This window comes from Lycorma delicatula, chromosome 9 (assembly GCF_047948215.1).
Source record: "Lycorma delicatula isolate Av1 chromosome 9, ASM4794821v1, whole genome shotgun sequence".
Classification (NCBI taxonomy): Eukaryota; Metazoa; Arthropoda; class Insecta; order Hemiptera; family Fulgoridae; genus Lycorma; species Lycorma delicatula.
The window spans coordinates 125,514,468-125,530,658 of NC_134463.1; the positions used below are offsets into that span (position 1 = coordinate 125,514,468).

The window sequence follows — 16,191 nt, forward strand, 5'->3', positions numbered from 1 at the left end:
TAGGGATGTAGGATGTAGAGGGTATACTGAAATGAAACGACTAGCACTAGATAGGGAATCTTGGAGAGCTGCATCAAACCAGTCAAATGACTGAAGACAAAAAAAAAAAAAAAAAAAAAAAAAAATTTTTAATTATTTTAATTAATTATTTGACTATATATTATGTCATATATGTAATAATATCATATTATTGTTTTATTAATGTTTTAATGTGTAATTAATTTTTAATTTTAATCAATTGATGATGAGGAAATTTCTCAAAAGCACTTTTGATATATAGAAAATAAAAATAAAAAAGATAAATAATAAAGTAAGGTAAGAACTCTTATTTTGATTCTGTACATTGGTGGATTGTGCTGAATTTTGTTTATGCTTTTGGAAAATACACACACGCATGCGCATGCACAGCTTTTTAATCCATTTCTTTCTGCTTCTGTCTCTCTTTTAGCTGCTTCCTATTATCATTGTATTTCATGCACTATTTTTTTTCATGCATGTATTTTTTCTATAAAGTATCAATATTCCAATTTTAATTTGTTACTTCATCAAGAAAAAGCTTCAGAAACAATCAAGTAGTCATGAAACCACATTTTAAAATTACAACTACAGATCTTTACCTATAAACAGTGTTAAAGATATCCTTTGATGTGAAGAGGTCTTCTTAACATATTACAGTAATAATAATTGTATTTAGTGAAATTTTATAAGGAAACCAATCAATTGTAGTGTAATCTGAAAATTTATGAATCGGATTAGTATTTTCTAAATGAATTGGCCGGAAAGAATTTTCCAATTCTATAAAATTCTTTCATCCTTACCTCAGAATCATGTAACATTAGAATTTTTGGTTTTACAATACGATCTCATTTTATTTATTTTGATGAAGCCGTTTCAATTTTTCATATCTATAATGATTATTATTATTAAAAAATATCTGGAGTTGACAAACATAGTGTTAGGTGAAAATTATATTTTTACTGGAATGGAGCAGTACAAATCTGTGAGGAAATGAAACATACCGATCGTTACAAGAGTTGAAAAATTCCTTTTTGTAATCAGTTAGCGGTTTAATGTGATAAAGTAAAAAATATGCGTGTAAGAAATTAATCTTAACATTGTTATTTAAGTACTTGTACTTTAGAGTAAATTGCTCATTGTTATTTATTTTTTTGAGGATGTAGTATAGATTAAACGGTATAATGAATTATTGTTTGATTTTTATTTTTTGATATTTCTACATCATCTTACTCCTCTTCAAACACTCTCAATATTTACTGCACTCTGGCTGACAATACTTGATTTTATGGATAAATATATGCATGCTGATAAAAGTGATCATTTGGCAAGTGAAAAATTAAACTGACTATCGGTGATATGTATGCAAGTCAGGAACATCTTACTTAACTATTTGTCACTCTAAATCTCATTTCTCATTTTGCTATGGTTTTTGAAACTGTGTGGATAAGTTTATCATTAGTGACTTTCTACAGAACTGTTTTTCTGATCGCTGTTAGGAATTCTCATAATTTGTTGTTACAGAAGTAAAATTTTTATTTTAACATTAGGTTTATCATCTTTATATTTTTTATTTAATATACAGCATTTTACATATCTTTAATTTGTATATATATTTTCTACAGTTTGTTACGTTAATCAAACCGATGTTATTTGATGTGTATCGTATTCTGTTATAGTTAACAATCAGAAACATAGGTTAAATAGTTTTCTGAATCTTCTTATACGGTCTGATGTGTATACTGTATAATGTTTGTCTGTATAGTACGAGGCCATACCTGAGTCGCTGTAGAACATGTTGCTGGTTATGGATTCAGCCAAAGTCTTTTCTAATGGTGGAGTATTCACCTCTTTGGCAGTCACATGGGACAAAATTAATACATTTCTTCCTACCCTTAAGGATGAATTATTCAAAGCTGAAGCTTAACCAGGTAATCTTATTGATTTTTAATTAAATATTGAGCACAATATTTACTTAAGTAATCTGTACACAGTTTTTTACCGACTGATCGTAAAAAATAACTCTTATATTTCTCAGATGTTAAGGATGTAAAGATTAATTTTGTTCAAATTAATGTAGTAGACTATGAAAAACAAAAAAAAAAGATGAAAAAAATTATTCCAAATTTATATTTAGAAGAAAGACTACCTAAAAATTAAGCTTTTCTATATAGATTTGTAATATGTACAAAGAAGAAGAGTGCATTAAAAGGATTAATCAATTTCTTGTTTTGCACTACCTGTACCAGTTTTTTTTTTGGTTGTGGTAAATGTAGAACATTGATGTCAAAAGGAACCAGTCACCATTGCTTTTTCTAAAAGTATTAATTTTTACTGCTCTGCCGATCTGTGGTTCGTGAGCAGAGTGAAAAAATGATTTTATGGCTCATACTGTATTTGAATGTCATGCTGATATGTAGTTTTGCTCAGTGAAGGTGCCGAGAATCCTATTTTCACTCCCCAATTTATCTAGTAAGCCTGTCACTGTAGCTTAATATTCATGAAAATGTTATGTTATCTTCAGCAGTGACTGATATCTCGTATTAAATTGTACGCAATCGTTACGGTTTTGTCATCTAATATACCTACACGCATATGGGTTGGCCAGATAGGGTTTTCTGGAGCCGGTAAAGTATTGTGGAATCGGAAACGAGGAAACGGTTTGGAAAAATTAAATATTCTAATTGTGAAAAACTTAGGACATGCGATCAAAGATATTAATAGAAGATTGAGATTGGCTGCTAAAGTACGATCAACTTATCATTCCTATGGATGTGATATCAGTTGGTTAATGGTCAGTCGATAGATGTACACTCACTATTCAAAAGTAAAAAATTTTTATATGAAATAGATTGTGGAAAAATGTATGTATGTATGTACCAAACTTGTAGTAAATTTGGTATTCTAACCATAGGGTGAAATTCTGTATTTAAGAAATGCTTTAATTGAATTCGCAGAAAATTGTTCACTTAAAAAATGAGTAAAAGAAATTGAAAAATATTTTTTTATAACTGAGGGACTGATATTGAGTTTAAAATATTCAGTCGGCATACTCTGGGATAACTTATTAAAATAAAGACCACCTAAATACTCAATTAACCATCTAAAAATTTCATCGCGTCAGATTGCTTTCAAATTGTTTTAGTTGAGAAAGCTCTTAATTTAATTAATTTTTTACATTTTGTTGTCTAACCGAATAAATGTGTTAGGATATTAGGATTGAAATACAGAGAAAGAAAATTTGTTTAGAATATGTATAAGAATTCAGTAGCTGTGATAAGATTAGAGATCTAGAAAGGTAAGCTGAAATTTAGGAAGGCCAGAAAACCTTTTCTCAGACATGTTAGTCTTATCACCTTTCCTATTCTATTTATGTTTAAAAGAAACAATTGAAGGAGAAATTTGATAATAATCAATCAGGAAAGAAATAAAAAAATAAGATACCAACAAGAAAGAAAATAAAGATGTTGAGATTCAATATTGATATTGCTTAAACAAGAAACCAGCAATTCTTTCCGGCTACTGGTGAAATATACATTCTGATATGATATTTTGAGAAGATGAGAACTTTTTTACTGCATCGGAGGAGCGCAGATTTTGAAGTGCTAGATCTTCCTTGGATCTCTGAATTACTCTTGAAGCAGAATGTTTTATTGGATACTTTGAATCCCAGTGCCATGTTTGCTGTCTTCTTCAATTTTGAAAAGGCTTAAAAATTGACTTGCTGAATAGATATCCTGCGCATCTTAAAAGAATGGGATGTAGATGGGAATTTTCTGGGCTTCATAGTAAGATTCCTAGAGAATAATGTTTTTAACTTCAGAACCATTTACACTGGAAAATGTACCTTAAAGTACTGATGTTCTATAATTTTATTTTCTTTGGCTGTAAACAACACTATAAAATTTATTAAAAACCGCCTTCATGTGTTCATTATATGTAAATGATTTAACAGCCTACATCCATCGGCAGCTGCAAAACGTTTGCTTCAAAACTTCATTTATGAACGAGTCATAAGGTGAAATTATCTAAATTAACAAAAAAATCTCAGTATCACTCCACATAAATTTAGGTCTGCTTTATGAATGCATTGCCTGAATTAAACGTGTAAGAGAACTCAAAATTCAGTGTTTAAAACATTTTGGTAGGTTAACAAGTAACAGCATAATATTTACAGTAACAGCTTTTGGGGTGCAGATGAAATGTGTACTTAAATTTTACTGAATCTTGGTAATGTCTAAATTCGATTAGTAGTTTACTCCTCGGAGTGTACAATTCTTGGGATGTTGGATCACCATTCGTAAAATTTTATTTGATTTGCTACCGGATCATTCCTGTCTAGTCAAATAGTAACTTTAATGAAGAATGGTGAGGCTTTCCCTCTCTGGTTGAGTCTGACCAATAATGATTTACATGCATCATAAAGGGACAATCTTAGCAACTTCTGTGTGATTTTGTTTTTATTTTCAGTCTTAATCTACAGATTCCCATTTAATTTAGTTTTATGATTATTCAAGCTCGGGGAATGTTTGTTTTATCTTTCCTTAGTATGAAACTACATGCTACATTTACTGTTCATTAGTATATTTACTTAGATGATTAGTTATAAGAAAAACAGACAATAAACGTGTATTATTATTACAGAATTTCTGCAATAAAGATACTTCTTTATAAGGTGAAGCGATTTACATTGATGGATTTAACCAGAGCAGTTACATTAGATGTTCCTTTATGGCCTATTTTCTCGGATACAGATTTTATGTATTTGTCTTACCGGTGCAAGCATGCAATAATTGGAGACATGTCATTTTCTATCTTTCAAAAAAATATATATACTGTAGTTTGAAATAAGCTCTACTTGAGAACGTTGATACAAACATATATCTAAAAAACATTTTGTTATCAAGTTACAGCTAGTGAAAGATTTTTCCTGTATTTCAGTTTTCCTAGTGAAATGAGTTCATACTGAAACTTTCTGGTGTTAAACTGGATGGTTTTGTATGACTTTTAACCTTAAAAATCAAATAAAATTGATCACAGAACTGCATCTCCTGCAGTTTTCATAATATCCAACATAAAACAGAAAAAATAGCTCTATATACATGCATGTATATATACATGCTTCTTAGAGCCTAACCTAAGTTGACCGTCGTAAACTATTCTTAATTTTAGGCCGCTGCTGTAAATAAATAAATGGAGAACTTAAATCTTCAGTCGTTAAAACTTTTCTGAAATATAATGACGGAAAAAATAAGTTGCTGTTAAAATATATTAACAAATTTTAATATAACTTTTCAAGAAATTTGAAGGAAACTAATTGGAAAACAGTTATTTACTTTAGTTCTAGAAGTACCGTTATTCAAATATCAGTTTGATAAACATAATTGGTTTGTTATAAATTTTATATGTGTGTGTGATTGTGTGTTGTTTCTAAAAAATAAATAATTGTTACACAATTATTTACTTTTTGTATAATTTAGTATTTAGTACGATTCAGTATAATTATTTATTTTATTTACTTATCTATTGTTCTGTATCTACTTTTATTATAACTTGTGTTGTGTTCATGAATTAGTTTTAACTTAACGGTTTTATTTACAGGAATACCAAGCATGCCATTATTGTTAACCGCCAATCTGCTGGAGAATTCAACTTTACCTACAGTACCTGTATTAGTACCACCAAACAGTGAATAATTATAGATTACCTTTGAACAACTTAGTTGTTCAAAGGTTTTTATTGTAAATTCGAATAATGCATTTAGCGACAGAAAGTGTAAAACAATTTTTAATGTAATTATACATGATGGTGTCTGAATACAATTATATAATTTTTTAAATGATTTTGCCTATATTTTTTTAATATAACACACACACACTTACTTTTCTTGTATATTTTAAACATTTAATATTTTTAAGTAGAAGTGATTCTGTCAGAAAAGAATATGTATACAATCTTAAGTTAAAATTTATTTTTCATATCATGATAAAGACAGATTACTTGTGTTAATAATTCATATTTATCTTAAACTATTTCAGTGACATATTGTAGAGGTTATGATAATGATAAAGTTATTAAGCGGTAAATGTTATCTATGTACGATTTATTTTCTTCTATGGAAATTTATGTAATGCTTGTAATGTATATGGCATTTATGGTGTATAGTAAATTATGTTCGCTTAATCTTTATTATAATTATTGAAAGTAACCTGATAAAAATATTTTTAAAGTTACATTTGTTCGATGCAAGAACTAGGACCGTCGCCTGCACTTTTACTTTACTTAGAAAGCTGTACAAAGATTTTCAAGATATTTCTCAATTAAATATATTGTGTTACAACAGAAAATTAAGGCGGGACTATATACCAATACCTTTGTGTACCGATAGATATAAAGACTATTCTTTATATCTATCGGTATATAAAGGTAAAAAATATATTATAAATAAAATATATTCAGGACCGCTAAAAAATCTATATTTTTTAGCGGTCCTGACTTCAGGACTTAAAAACTGATGCGCATTAATTTCATTTGTGCGATTCATCTGGAACGGGTCATTATCAGGTATTATTATTTTCTCATCAGATTTCCTACCAAAATGTGAAAGTTTTTTAGGTTTATTTATCAGTCAGTGGCTTTGTTCTCTTTTGACTTATATGCAATTCTGCATTACTGAATCTTTATAGACAAGAAAAAAAACATTCCTACTGCACCTTTTGTTTAATACCTCTATGTGGACAAGGATGTCCTGGACACCTGCACCAGTAGGAGGAGATGAAGAACAAAAAAAATTATTTATTTAATTTTTTGTTGGCAATCCACTTTTGCATAAAACTTCAGATACTTCAGGCTTATATTCTCCAAAGGAAGGAGATTTGGCTAGAAATATATATATTTAACGTTGGAGTACAATACAACGGTGCAATGCAATTCTTTCTCTAAAATCACTCTTGCAGAAATATGATATTTTGGAGTCTACTAAGCACTCTGATAAAGTCCGATAAAATTTTATCAGATTTACTAAAAATTTATATTGTACTAATAAAACCCAATTTGAACACCTACATTGCAACCAGTGGTAGCAACACAACATTCAGAAGTCCCAGCATCAAGCTCTAAAAAAACCGAGTTCCACCCCTCAGTCATAACTTGAATCTATTAAATTCTGCTAAAGTTTAACTCGCGGTATAATTTTTCCAGTCGGTTCTCCATTTGTGCAAACAGTTGGGTGGCTACAAACTATCTAGATTACAACTGATGTGGCCAACAATTTTGAGAGTTTTAGGGTAGGTCTCGCAGAAATGTTTGTACTAGTTCTCTCTGTATTACCTCCCGCATTCAAATACTGTTTGGGAGGATTAGATAGAGTAGAGGGCTCAAAGCTTGAATTATAGAATTTATTAAATACCACATATTACAACCGCATAATTTAAACACGTGTATAGAATTTTAATCATAGGGACCAATAAAATTTTTTTTTTTCATTGCTAATCCTCTGTTAAAATTTGTGTATATTATATTCCAACATTTAAAAAAATGTTTGGAACTATATCAGTCAATTTTTTTATTTTTTTTCTTTTGTTTACTTTTGCGTATAACAAAAGGTTTTTACAGTTTTTGTGATTGGTTTCTGTTTTTATAAAACAATTACAAGAAACTGAGCTATCTGAGTATTTTCATCATAACCATAATTTTCTATTTTCTTTTTACCCAAAGAGTGCTACGCTGTCATATAACTGTGCTATGCTGTCATATACGGTCAAATCTTTATATAATGAAATCGAGAATTCCAGGAAAAATTTGTTAAATAGAGGTTTTCATTAGAGGTAATAAGAATTCCGTCTAATTTTTTTTATGAATGTTTTATCGCATTTTATAATGAATTAAAATTGAATAGTTATTTTTCTTAATAGCGCTATAGAAAAAAAATGTAAGTGTAGTTTTTATGTCATGCTTTACATATTAATTATACATTCTATATAAAATGTATGTATCTCAGGTAAGAAAGAACTTACCTCGTACTTAGAATGCTTGAAGGCTATACTTAAAAGCTTCTTGTACTCGGTTGTAGGTTGCCTTGCAACCACCATGACCGATGAAAGCATTGCAAAAATCCACAATGCGAATTTAAAAGATTGACGGTTGAAGATACAAGAGTTTGCAAAAAATCAGTAGACCGTACTTGCATCTTTCACGAGCATTTGGATATAGATAGCTATCGGCACAATGGGTGCCGTGTTTTTTAACGGTTGATCAGAAACGCAGACAAATGAACATTTCTCAGCAGTGTTTGGACATGTTCAACCGTAACTCGACTGAATTTTTGCAATGTTTCATTACTGCTGATGAAAAGCGGATTCATTATTACTGCCCTGAAACAAAGCAGCAGTCTAAAACAGTGGGTCGAAACCGATGGAAGGCTCCAAAGAAGGCAAAAAGTATTGGACCTGTGGGAAAGTCGTGGCCACTGTTTTTTGGGATGTTCATGATGTAATGTCATTGACTACTTGGAAAAAGAAAAAAACAATCACCGGAGAATATTATATAACGAGAAAAAAGTACTTTTTTACCTTGACAATGCACCTGCACACAGATCTTCTGTTGTTGCTGCTAAAATTCACAAACTGCGCTTCAAATTGCTTCCATATTTAGCTCAGAGTGATTATTTCCTGTTCCTGAATCTGAAGAAATAGCTTGGTGGGCGAAGATTTGCCTCAAATTACAAAGTCATAGCCGAGACAGATGCCTAGTTTGCAGAGCTTGAGAAATTTTATTTTAATGAAGGAATAAATAAGCTGGAAAAACGATTGAACTAAGTTTATTACTTTAAAAGGTGACTATGTTGAAAAATAAAAAAAATTTGGTAAGAAATTTTGTTTTTTTCCTTAGGTCGCAAACATTCTGAACCGCCCTCATATGTATGCACTGAACTATAGAGGGATTATGCGGTAAATGTTTTCTAAGTATTTTTTTGTTATGTCTATGTAATGTAGACAAATGTCTCGTTTAGATAAACGAATAAAGGTTTGCACAATGTTAGTGCTCTGCATTAGTTAATGGATTTCAGGAAATTCTGCTACTTTAATATTTAGGCAGACAGCAACTGCAGAACACATGTTTAAATTTTTTGTTACGGTTTTATTGTTAATGGGTTATAAGAGAATCTTGGAAATTTTTGCTTTACCATTTCAGTAAAAATAACTTGTCATTCTTGACTGTTGTCAAGAATACTTTGTGTTTGTATACATTTATAATTTCAGAGCAGAAATTAAAAGAATAACTATCTTAAATTCACAGAGATGTCGAAAATATTAAATTTAGTGTTACTGTTAAGAAACATTTCATAAAATTTACTGATGTTACTACATTATCGTGTTAATATGCAGTATGTCACCATTTTGTTATATAGAGGTATGAATACGTTAAATAGAGGTAAATTATACTTAGTCTTATTAAAATGTCACAGTGCAGAAAAACAATTTGTAAAATCAAAGTTTCTGTAATATCAAAGTTCGTTATATATAGAGGTTCAAATGTATTTCAAGTTTTATCCGTAGGTGGTAAATCAGTTTTGGTGGGCTCCCCCTCCCCTCAAAATTAACACAGCTTGATAAGGTAATCAGGTTCAAGAATGCCTAGAAGGTTTTGGTTTTTCATTTCTCAAAAAAAAATACCTTGGATAACTAAACACTCAAGTAATACAGTTTGGCCCCATTAATTCTGGTTTAAAAATAAATCTATGCTTAACATTCCCACAACTTATACTTTAAAATATTCTATTAGGCCAATAAAATAGCATTTTTAAGAAAATCATATATATATATAGTTAATAGAGTATGACATTTAAAGTGAATATTTGAAAGTAAAAGTAAAACTTACTCTAAATAAAAGTAACAAAAATTTATTATTTTACATTAAATAACTTTATAAATCATTTTAAATGTTGAAAGAAGTCCTTTTACGACCTTGTTCTGCCATTATTCCACGCTTCTATGCTGCAACATAGTGTCAATGAAGAATCTTACTCCTTTTAATGGCTTTTTCAGTTGACCCTCAGTAGTTTGTAGATTACTGCAAGCCATAAAAGAGGTTTTGATGACTTTCTGACTCTCAGTTTCTTGTTGATGTTGAGCTAAAATACTATCCCGACTTTCAACTGTCATTCATTGGTTTTGACAGCTTCCCAAAATTCTGGCAGTTATTAAAGTACATCTTTTACATTAATAACATTGAAAAGAGCATGAATATTCCCACTAACAGACTTAATTTTATCTGACAAAATTATACAACATCGTGAATGATTTATATAGCAGATTATCTTCAGATATTCAAAAAAAAAGATCTTCATAAAACCATTTTGTAAATCCATCCGTACACTTTTTTTTTAGTATACTTCACGGGAAGGGAGTTAATTTTTTTAAAGTTCTTGGGTGTTAGGCTTCATCAATGAGAACAAACTTACTAAACCCCAATTTATTTGAACGGCAAGCGTGATGGTTAAACCCTCTTTTTGCTTCACTGTAGCCAAGAGCTAACTTTTCTTCTTTAAAAACAGAGTTTTGATGATAGTATTTTGTAATTTAAACCGGTTTTATCACATTTAAAAACCTTTACTGAAATTTCAAGATTTCAGCATCGGTTATTCTTAATTTTGTAGTGTTTTCACTGACAAAATCTTACTAATTGTCTAGGATTTCAGTCGATCAAGCCAACCCTGATTAAATGTAAATTTCTCTTCCCCCATATTTAAAAATTCCAGAGCATTGGCATAGAATCGAGCCTGATAGCGAGCTACTTTATTTCAAATTTGATTGAACAGCAAAAGTAGAATTTACATTTTTTCACATTTGTTTGTTTGATGGCTCTAATTTGTTTATCTAACTATTTGTGTAACTAACCTTTGCAAAATATCTTTCAATTTCTGTTCCAAGTTGGATCTAAAGCCTCTTCAATTGTCTCCAGTCCAACAATGATGAAATAAATAGCCTCTAATTTTTCTTCTGTTGTAACCAACTTGTTTTATAAACTTCCAAGTCTCTATGGAGACAATCAAGTTTCTGTGGAGAACTAGCAAATCACACTTACAATATGACAGTAACCGGTCCGGTCCTTTACTATCTACTCTCATTCTGATTACTGTAAAGAATTATTTTAATTACAATGTGTAAGTTTTAATTTGTGGCCGTTCTTGTTTATTTCTCACCATCTTTTAAAAATATGTTGACTTGCACAAAAGTGATGCTAGACTAAATACTATATATATTTCTGTTTCCTTTCAAAACTGTCCCAAAAAAACTAAAAGGGCGTTTTTGCAAACCGATTCATAATAATGAAATAATTTATGGGTCTTGAAAATGACCATATGTTTTAAGACTAAATTTGTACATGAGGAAAAAATATACCAAGCACAATAGTTTTAACTCTCATTATGTAATTTTTTTTCTGTTATTTTCATAACGTACAAAAAAAATTAGTAGCGATCACATACTTCATTCTATAGCCCCATATAAACCACCACCAAGCATTGGCAGAATGGAAGAATTATACTTTCTAATATACACATAACATCAAAAATATCCTTGTATAATAATCCACCTACCTCTGCAACAGAACAGTATCTCAATTTAATAAAATTATTTTAGCAAGTGTAATTCACTTTTTTTGTTTCTGGTTGAGAAAACTACCATTTCATCTGTACATTTATAAGATATAAATGTATAAGATATGGGGATATTTTCTTTCAACATGTAAAAATCTATAGATTTATAGAAAATTAGTTGAAATTGATTAAATCAATCTTACTTGGGATCACTAATCACGTGAAAAATCTTTTAGTAAAAAAAGTACTGACTAATTTGTTGGATTTTCACTTAATGAAAAAAAAAACTACATCAAATCAATAAATCAAATAAAATCTTAAGGTAAACAGGCTATCTCAATAATGAATTTATTATTAACGAGTTATTATTTTGAACAATGAATCATGTATGTAATAATGAAATTACTCTTAAAAATATAATTGATAAAAAAAAAAGGAATCAGAGCTGCTTTACTAGTAGCTGTAGTGGAGGCCTGTACTTCTTTGTAACAAACCCTATAGAAATTCATTCTCTTCTCAAATTCATTGTAATGAATGGGTAAATTTTTTAACCCTGCATATATATATGTACATATATATAATATGCACGGTGTCCCTGCCTATGGAGATATGGAGAAACCTTCAGGAAATTTCTACTAGTGAAAATAATGGAAAAAAAATTCATATAAACATTGCTAGATTTCACCCTGATTTCAGCTGTATATCTGTGCTAAATAAGATTGATTTTCATTAATACTAAAATTAAAATAAATTTTAAAATTGAGAGCAATGTTTAATGAAATTAAAAATGAACAGTAATTGTGTAATAAACATTTTAATATTTTATTTTTTGAACACTATTTTTTACATTTTACAACATTATCAATAATAAATAAATAACAATAAATATATTAAAGCATACATGATATTCATTCAATTATCAGTATAATTCATTTTTAAGGTCACCACACCAACCATCACAACAAAACGAACAGAAAGACTCATAATTAAATCTTAAATAAATATATATTACATATATATATATAAATAAATTACATATTTTCATCAAATTCATGCAATAATAGCATTATTAACAAACTTGATAACTAATATTTTTCTTAAGTCCAATCATATTTATGTATTATAGTAAAAATATCACAATTACGAGGTTTTTTTTTCAATGTCCGATCGGTCACGAAATTAAAACCACAATGAAAATTAAACATTTTTTTATTTGTAACAAGTACTTACATAGTTACGCTATTTCTCTACATAGTCGCCACTCCGATTTAGACATTTGTCGTAGCGTGGTACCAACTTTCCAATACCCTCATCATAGAATGAAGCCGCCTGTGTTTTCAGCCATGTTTTTACGCTGGTCTGCACCTTGATGTCTATGCCAAAATGTTGTCCTCCTACCCAGCATTTCATGAGAGCAAAGAGGTGAAAATCTGATGGAGCAGTATCCGGGCTGTACGGTGGGTGATCAAACACCTCCCAATGAAAACGCTGCAGGAGTTTGTTTGTTACAGCTGCAGTGTGCAGCCGAGCATTGTCATGGAGAAAGACAATGCCTGATGACAACATTCCTCTCCGCTTATTCTGAATCGCCCTTCGTAGACGTTGAAGAGTCACGCAGTATGAGGCTGCAGTGATGGTCGTGCCACGATTCATGAATTCCACCAAGAGAACTCCATTCCGGTCCCAGAACACAGTAGACATATACTTTCTGTTGGAAAAGGTTCGCTTGAACTTCTTTAATTTTCTGGGAGAATGAGAATGCGAATACATACACTGTTTGGATTGTTCTTTTGTTTTTTCAGTTTTGAAATGTTTGTTGAAAAAATTCTTCTCCTTCACTATGGTATAGCTGGAGAAACGTTAGGGAGGTGTCCATTTTCATTGTTTTGTGATGGTTGGAGAGCATCTTGGGAACCCATCTCGCACACAGTTTGCGGTACTGAAGTCTCTCACTAACAACGGTGTAGAGAGCCGACCTTGAAATTTCAGGAAACGAATCACTCAATACAGAAATTGTAAACTGACGATTTTCTCGAATTGCCACATCCACTCACTCAATGAGATCATCGGTTGACAGTCGCTTCCTTCCCTGACCGCCTGCATCATGAAAATCTGTACGTCCTGCTTTAAAGTTCCTGCACCATTGTCGCACTTTGCCGTAACTCATTGAAGTTTCACCATACACATTACTTATTCGTCGATGAATTTCAGCTGCATTACACCCCTTAGAAAGAAATCGAATTACCGCACACACTTCACACTTGGCGGGAGATGCTATTCTTGTAGACATGTTTACGTGCCAGCTGCGTGTTCAGAACTAATCGAAGTGAAGCGACGTGATTGAAGGCCTTACTAGAGATGCTGTGCAACACATACGCGCAAAGGTTCATCCGATTTTTGCGCGGGTTTTTATTTTGCGATCGATCGGACCTTGAAAAAAATAACCCTTCTAACTTCTACATTACTTTAAACTGCCCCCTTTTACTAATAGCCTACATATATCTACTTGAAAATATTTACATCATCATAAATTAATTAATATTCTAAAAATATCAATTTACAATTTTATTTTTTTTGTTAATAATATTATTATATAAAAACTTATGAAAATAATTGTGACTATATATTAATTAATTATAGCATGATGAACTGCCAACAGCAATTAAAGATAAAAAAATAGAAATTATTATGAAAACTACTAAAATGCAAATATGAGTTTGAAAAATACTAAAATATGAGTTTGTAAAAATTACTTGCAGAGGCAGTCAAATCAGCGTGACAAAACATTTTTTAATTAAGTTTATTTACAGAGGAGTTTCGACAATATAATTTTTACATTAATTAACGATTGTTAAATTATAATTAACAAAATTAATAAAAATTATTGTTTAATAGCAATTGAAACATTATATATTATAGTATCACATTTAAATCTGCTAAATTTTTGGTTTGAACCCATCAAAGCATGTTATTATTTTCCATACTACAATTTCGACATCCACAAGCAGCTGTAAACAAGCCTGTACTTGCTAAGGCATTGGCCTGTAGTTGCTTTAATTGCTAAAAGTAAATTAACAAATATAAAATATCTGTCACTTTTTGAAGAAAAAATCTAAAATCAGCTGTCATAAAACTCAAATAGCATTTACATAAATACAGTAAAACAGTACTTTTATCAAAATGTAAAAAAATTATGCGATTCCAGCATTCATAAATTATCAAAAAATTACTTTCCTTATTTAATAATAAAATAATCTGTTGCAAAAGATAAAGAAAACAAATATTCAAATTTGGTATCCAACAAAACTTGCTCTTAAGCAAGTTCTCAGTTTTGTACCTTTACAGTACAGCTAAACAAAAAAAGTGAAGGACTCTCAAAAAATCTTAACAGCAACAAATTATTAGAACAACAAACATCAATTGTACCATTGTGAACCGACTTAAAATTAATTTACATTCTGTTCACCCACATGAAATCTGAATGTCCCTCGGACAACATTTGAAGCGGGTCTTTCTGTGGGCACATATCAATGAGACAGTGCTACTTTGGTCATGTAAATACTAAGTACCAATACATCCAGAATAGGATAAGGCGGTGGATATTTCATCTGGTGAACAGAGTGCAATTATAGGAGTTAGTTCACAAGGTACAACACGGTTTTTGTTGATCGATTGCACCGTGTCATAATGTTAGAATAAATAGTATCAGATCAGATTATTCTTAGTCTGAGATCACATATTTTTTAATTACAAATATTGAAGGTAAAATAAATGTAAACTGCATCTGAAGGTAATAATATAAACTACATCCTGTATAACTAACCGATTGTTCCATCACACCTGGAACGTCCAGGCAGAGCATCCTGGAAATAGAAGGGTGTGAAATAAGGATGAAATGGTAATGGCAGAGACATTTAATAAATAGGTTCTCATAGACTGAATGCGAGAAGATGAATATAACTGTAATGTAAGCTGTTTGTATTTTTTAATAGCTGACATTTTTAATAATGTTAATGTAATTATTGTAGACTGGATTATTTGTAATGCTCAAGCTCTCATGGCAATTATTCTTTAACATAGGACTGTGATGGAAATCCAGTACAAAGGGTAGCTGTATCAAGCCCTAATTCTTTGAATTAGATCCTAATGCTTGATGTTCTGAACCAAGGATGTAAATTATAGCATTATAATATATGATCTTTCAAAATCTATTGCAATTTCTCAGGGCAATAATCTTAATAATAATGATAATCTTGCGTAATACTATTTCAATATTTTATAGAACCAAACATGTTAAAAGCACACTTAAAAACTTGTGTTTGTTCTTAGTTGATTAAACATGAAGATTTATGAGAGTCAGTAAAACACATAATCACATCACTACAACAGATAAAGTCAAATATAATTACTTTTTTATTGTTTTAAAAGATGCTGCAAAAATAATTTTGTTTATTAAATATTAATGCGATCCAATGTAGATTCCCTGCATTAAACAATATTAACAAATGCAAATATAAATTTAATAACATATTCAATAAATATCTTCTGTCATTACATGTTTTATTGGCTAAAAAACT

The 16,191-nt window shown here is 30.2% G+C and overlaps 1 long non-coding RNA gene across 1 annotated transcript; it reads left to right on the top strand.

Moving 5' to 3' along the window:
• Positions 1–1,821: 1,821 nt before the first annotated feature.
• LOC142330274 (uncharacterized) lies at positions 1,822–5,857 on the top strand. Its single transcript, XR_012757747.1, has 2 exons — positions 1,822–1,946; positions 5,617–5,857. It is a non-coding gene; the product is annotated as an uncharacterized LOC142330274 (long non-coding RNA).
• The last annotated feature ends 10,334 nt before the right edge of the window (positions 5,858–16,191 follow it).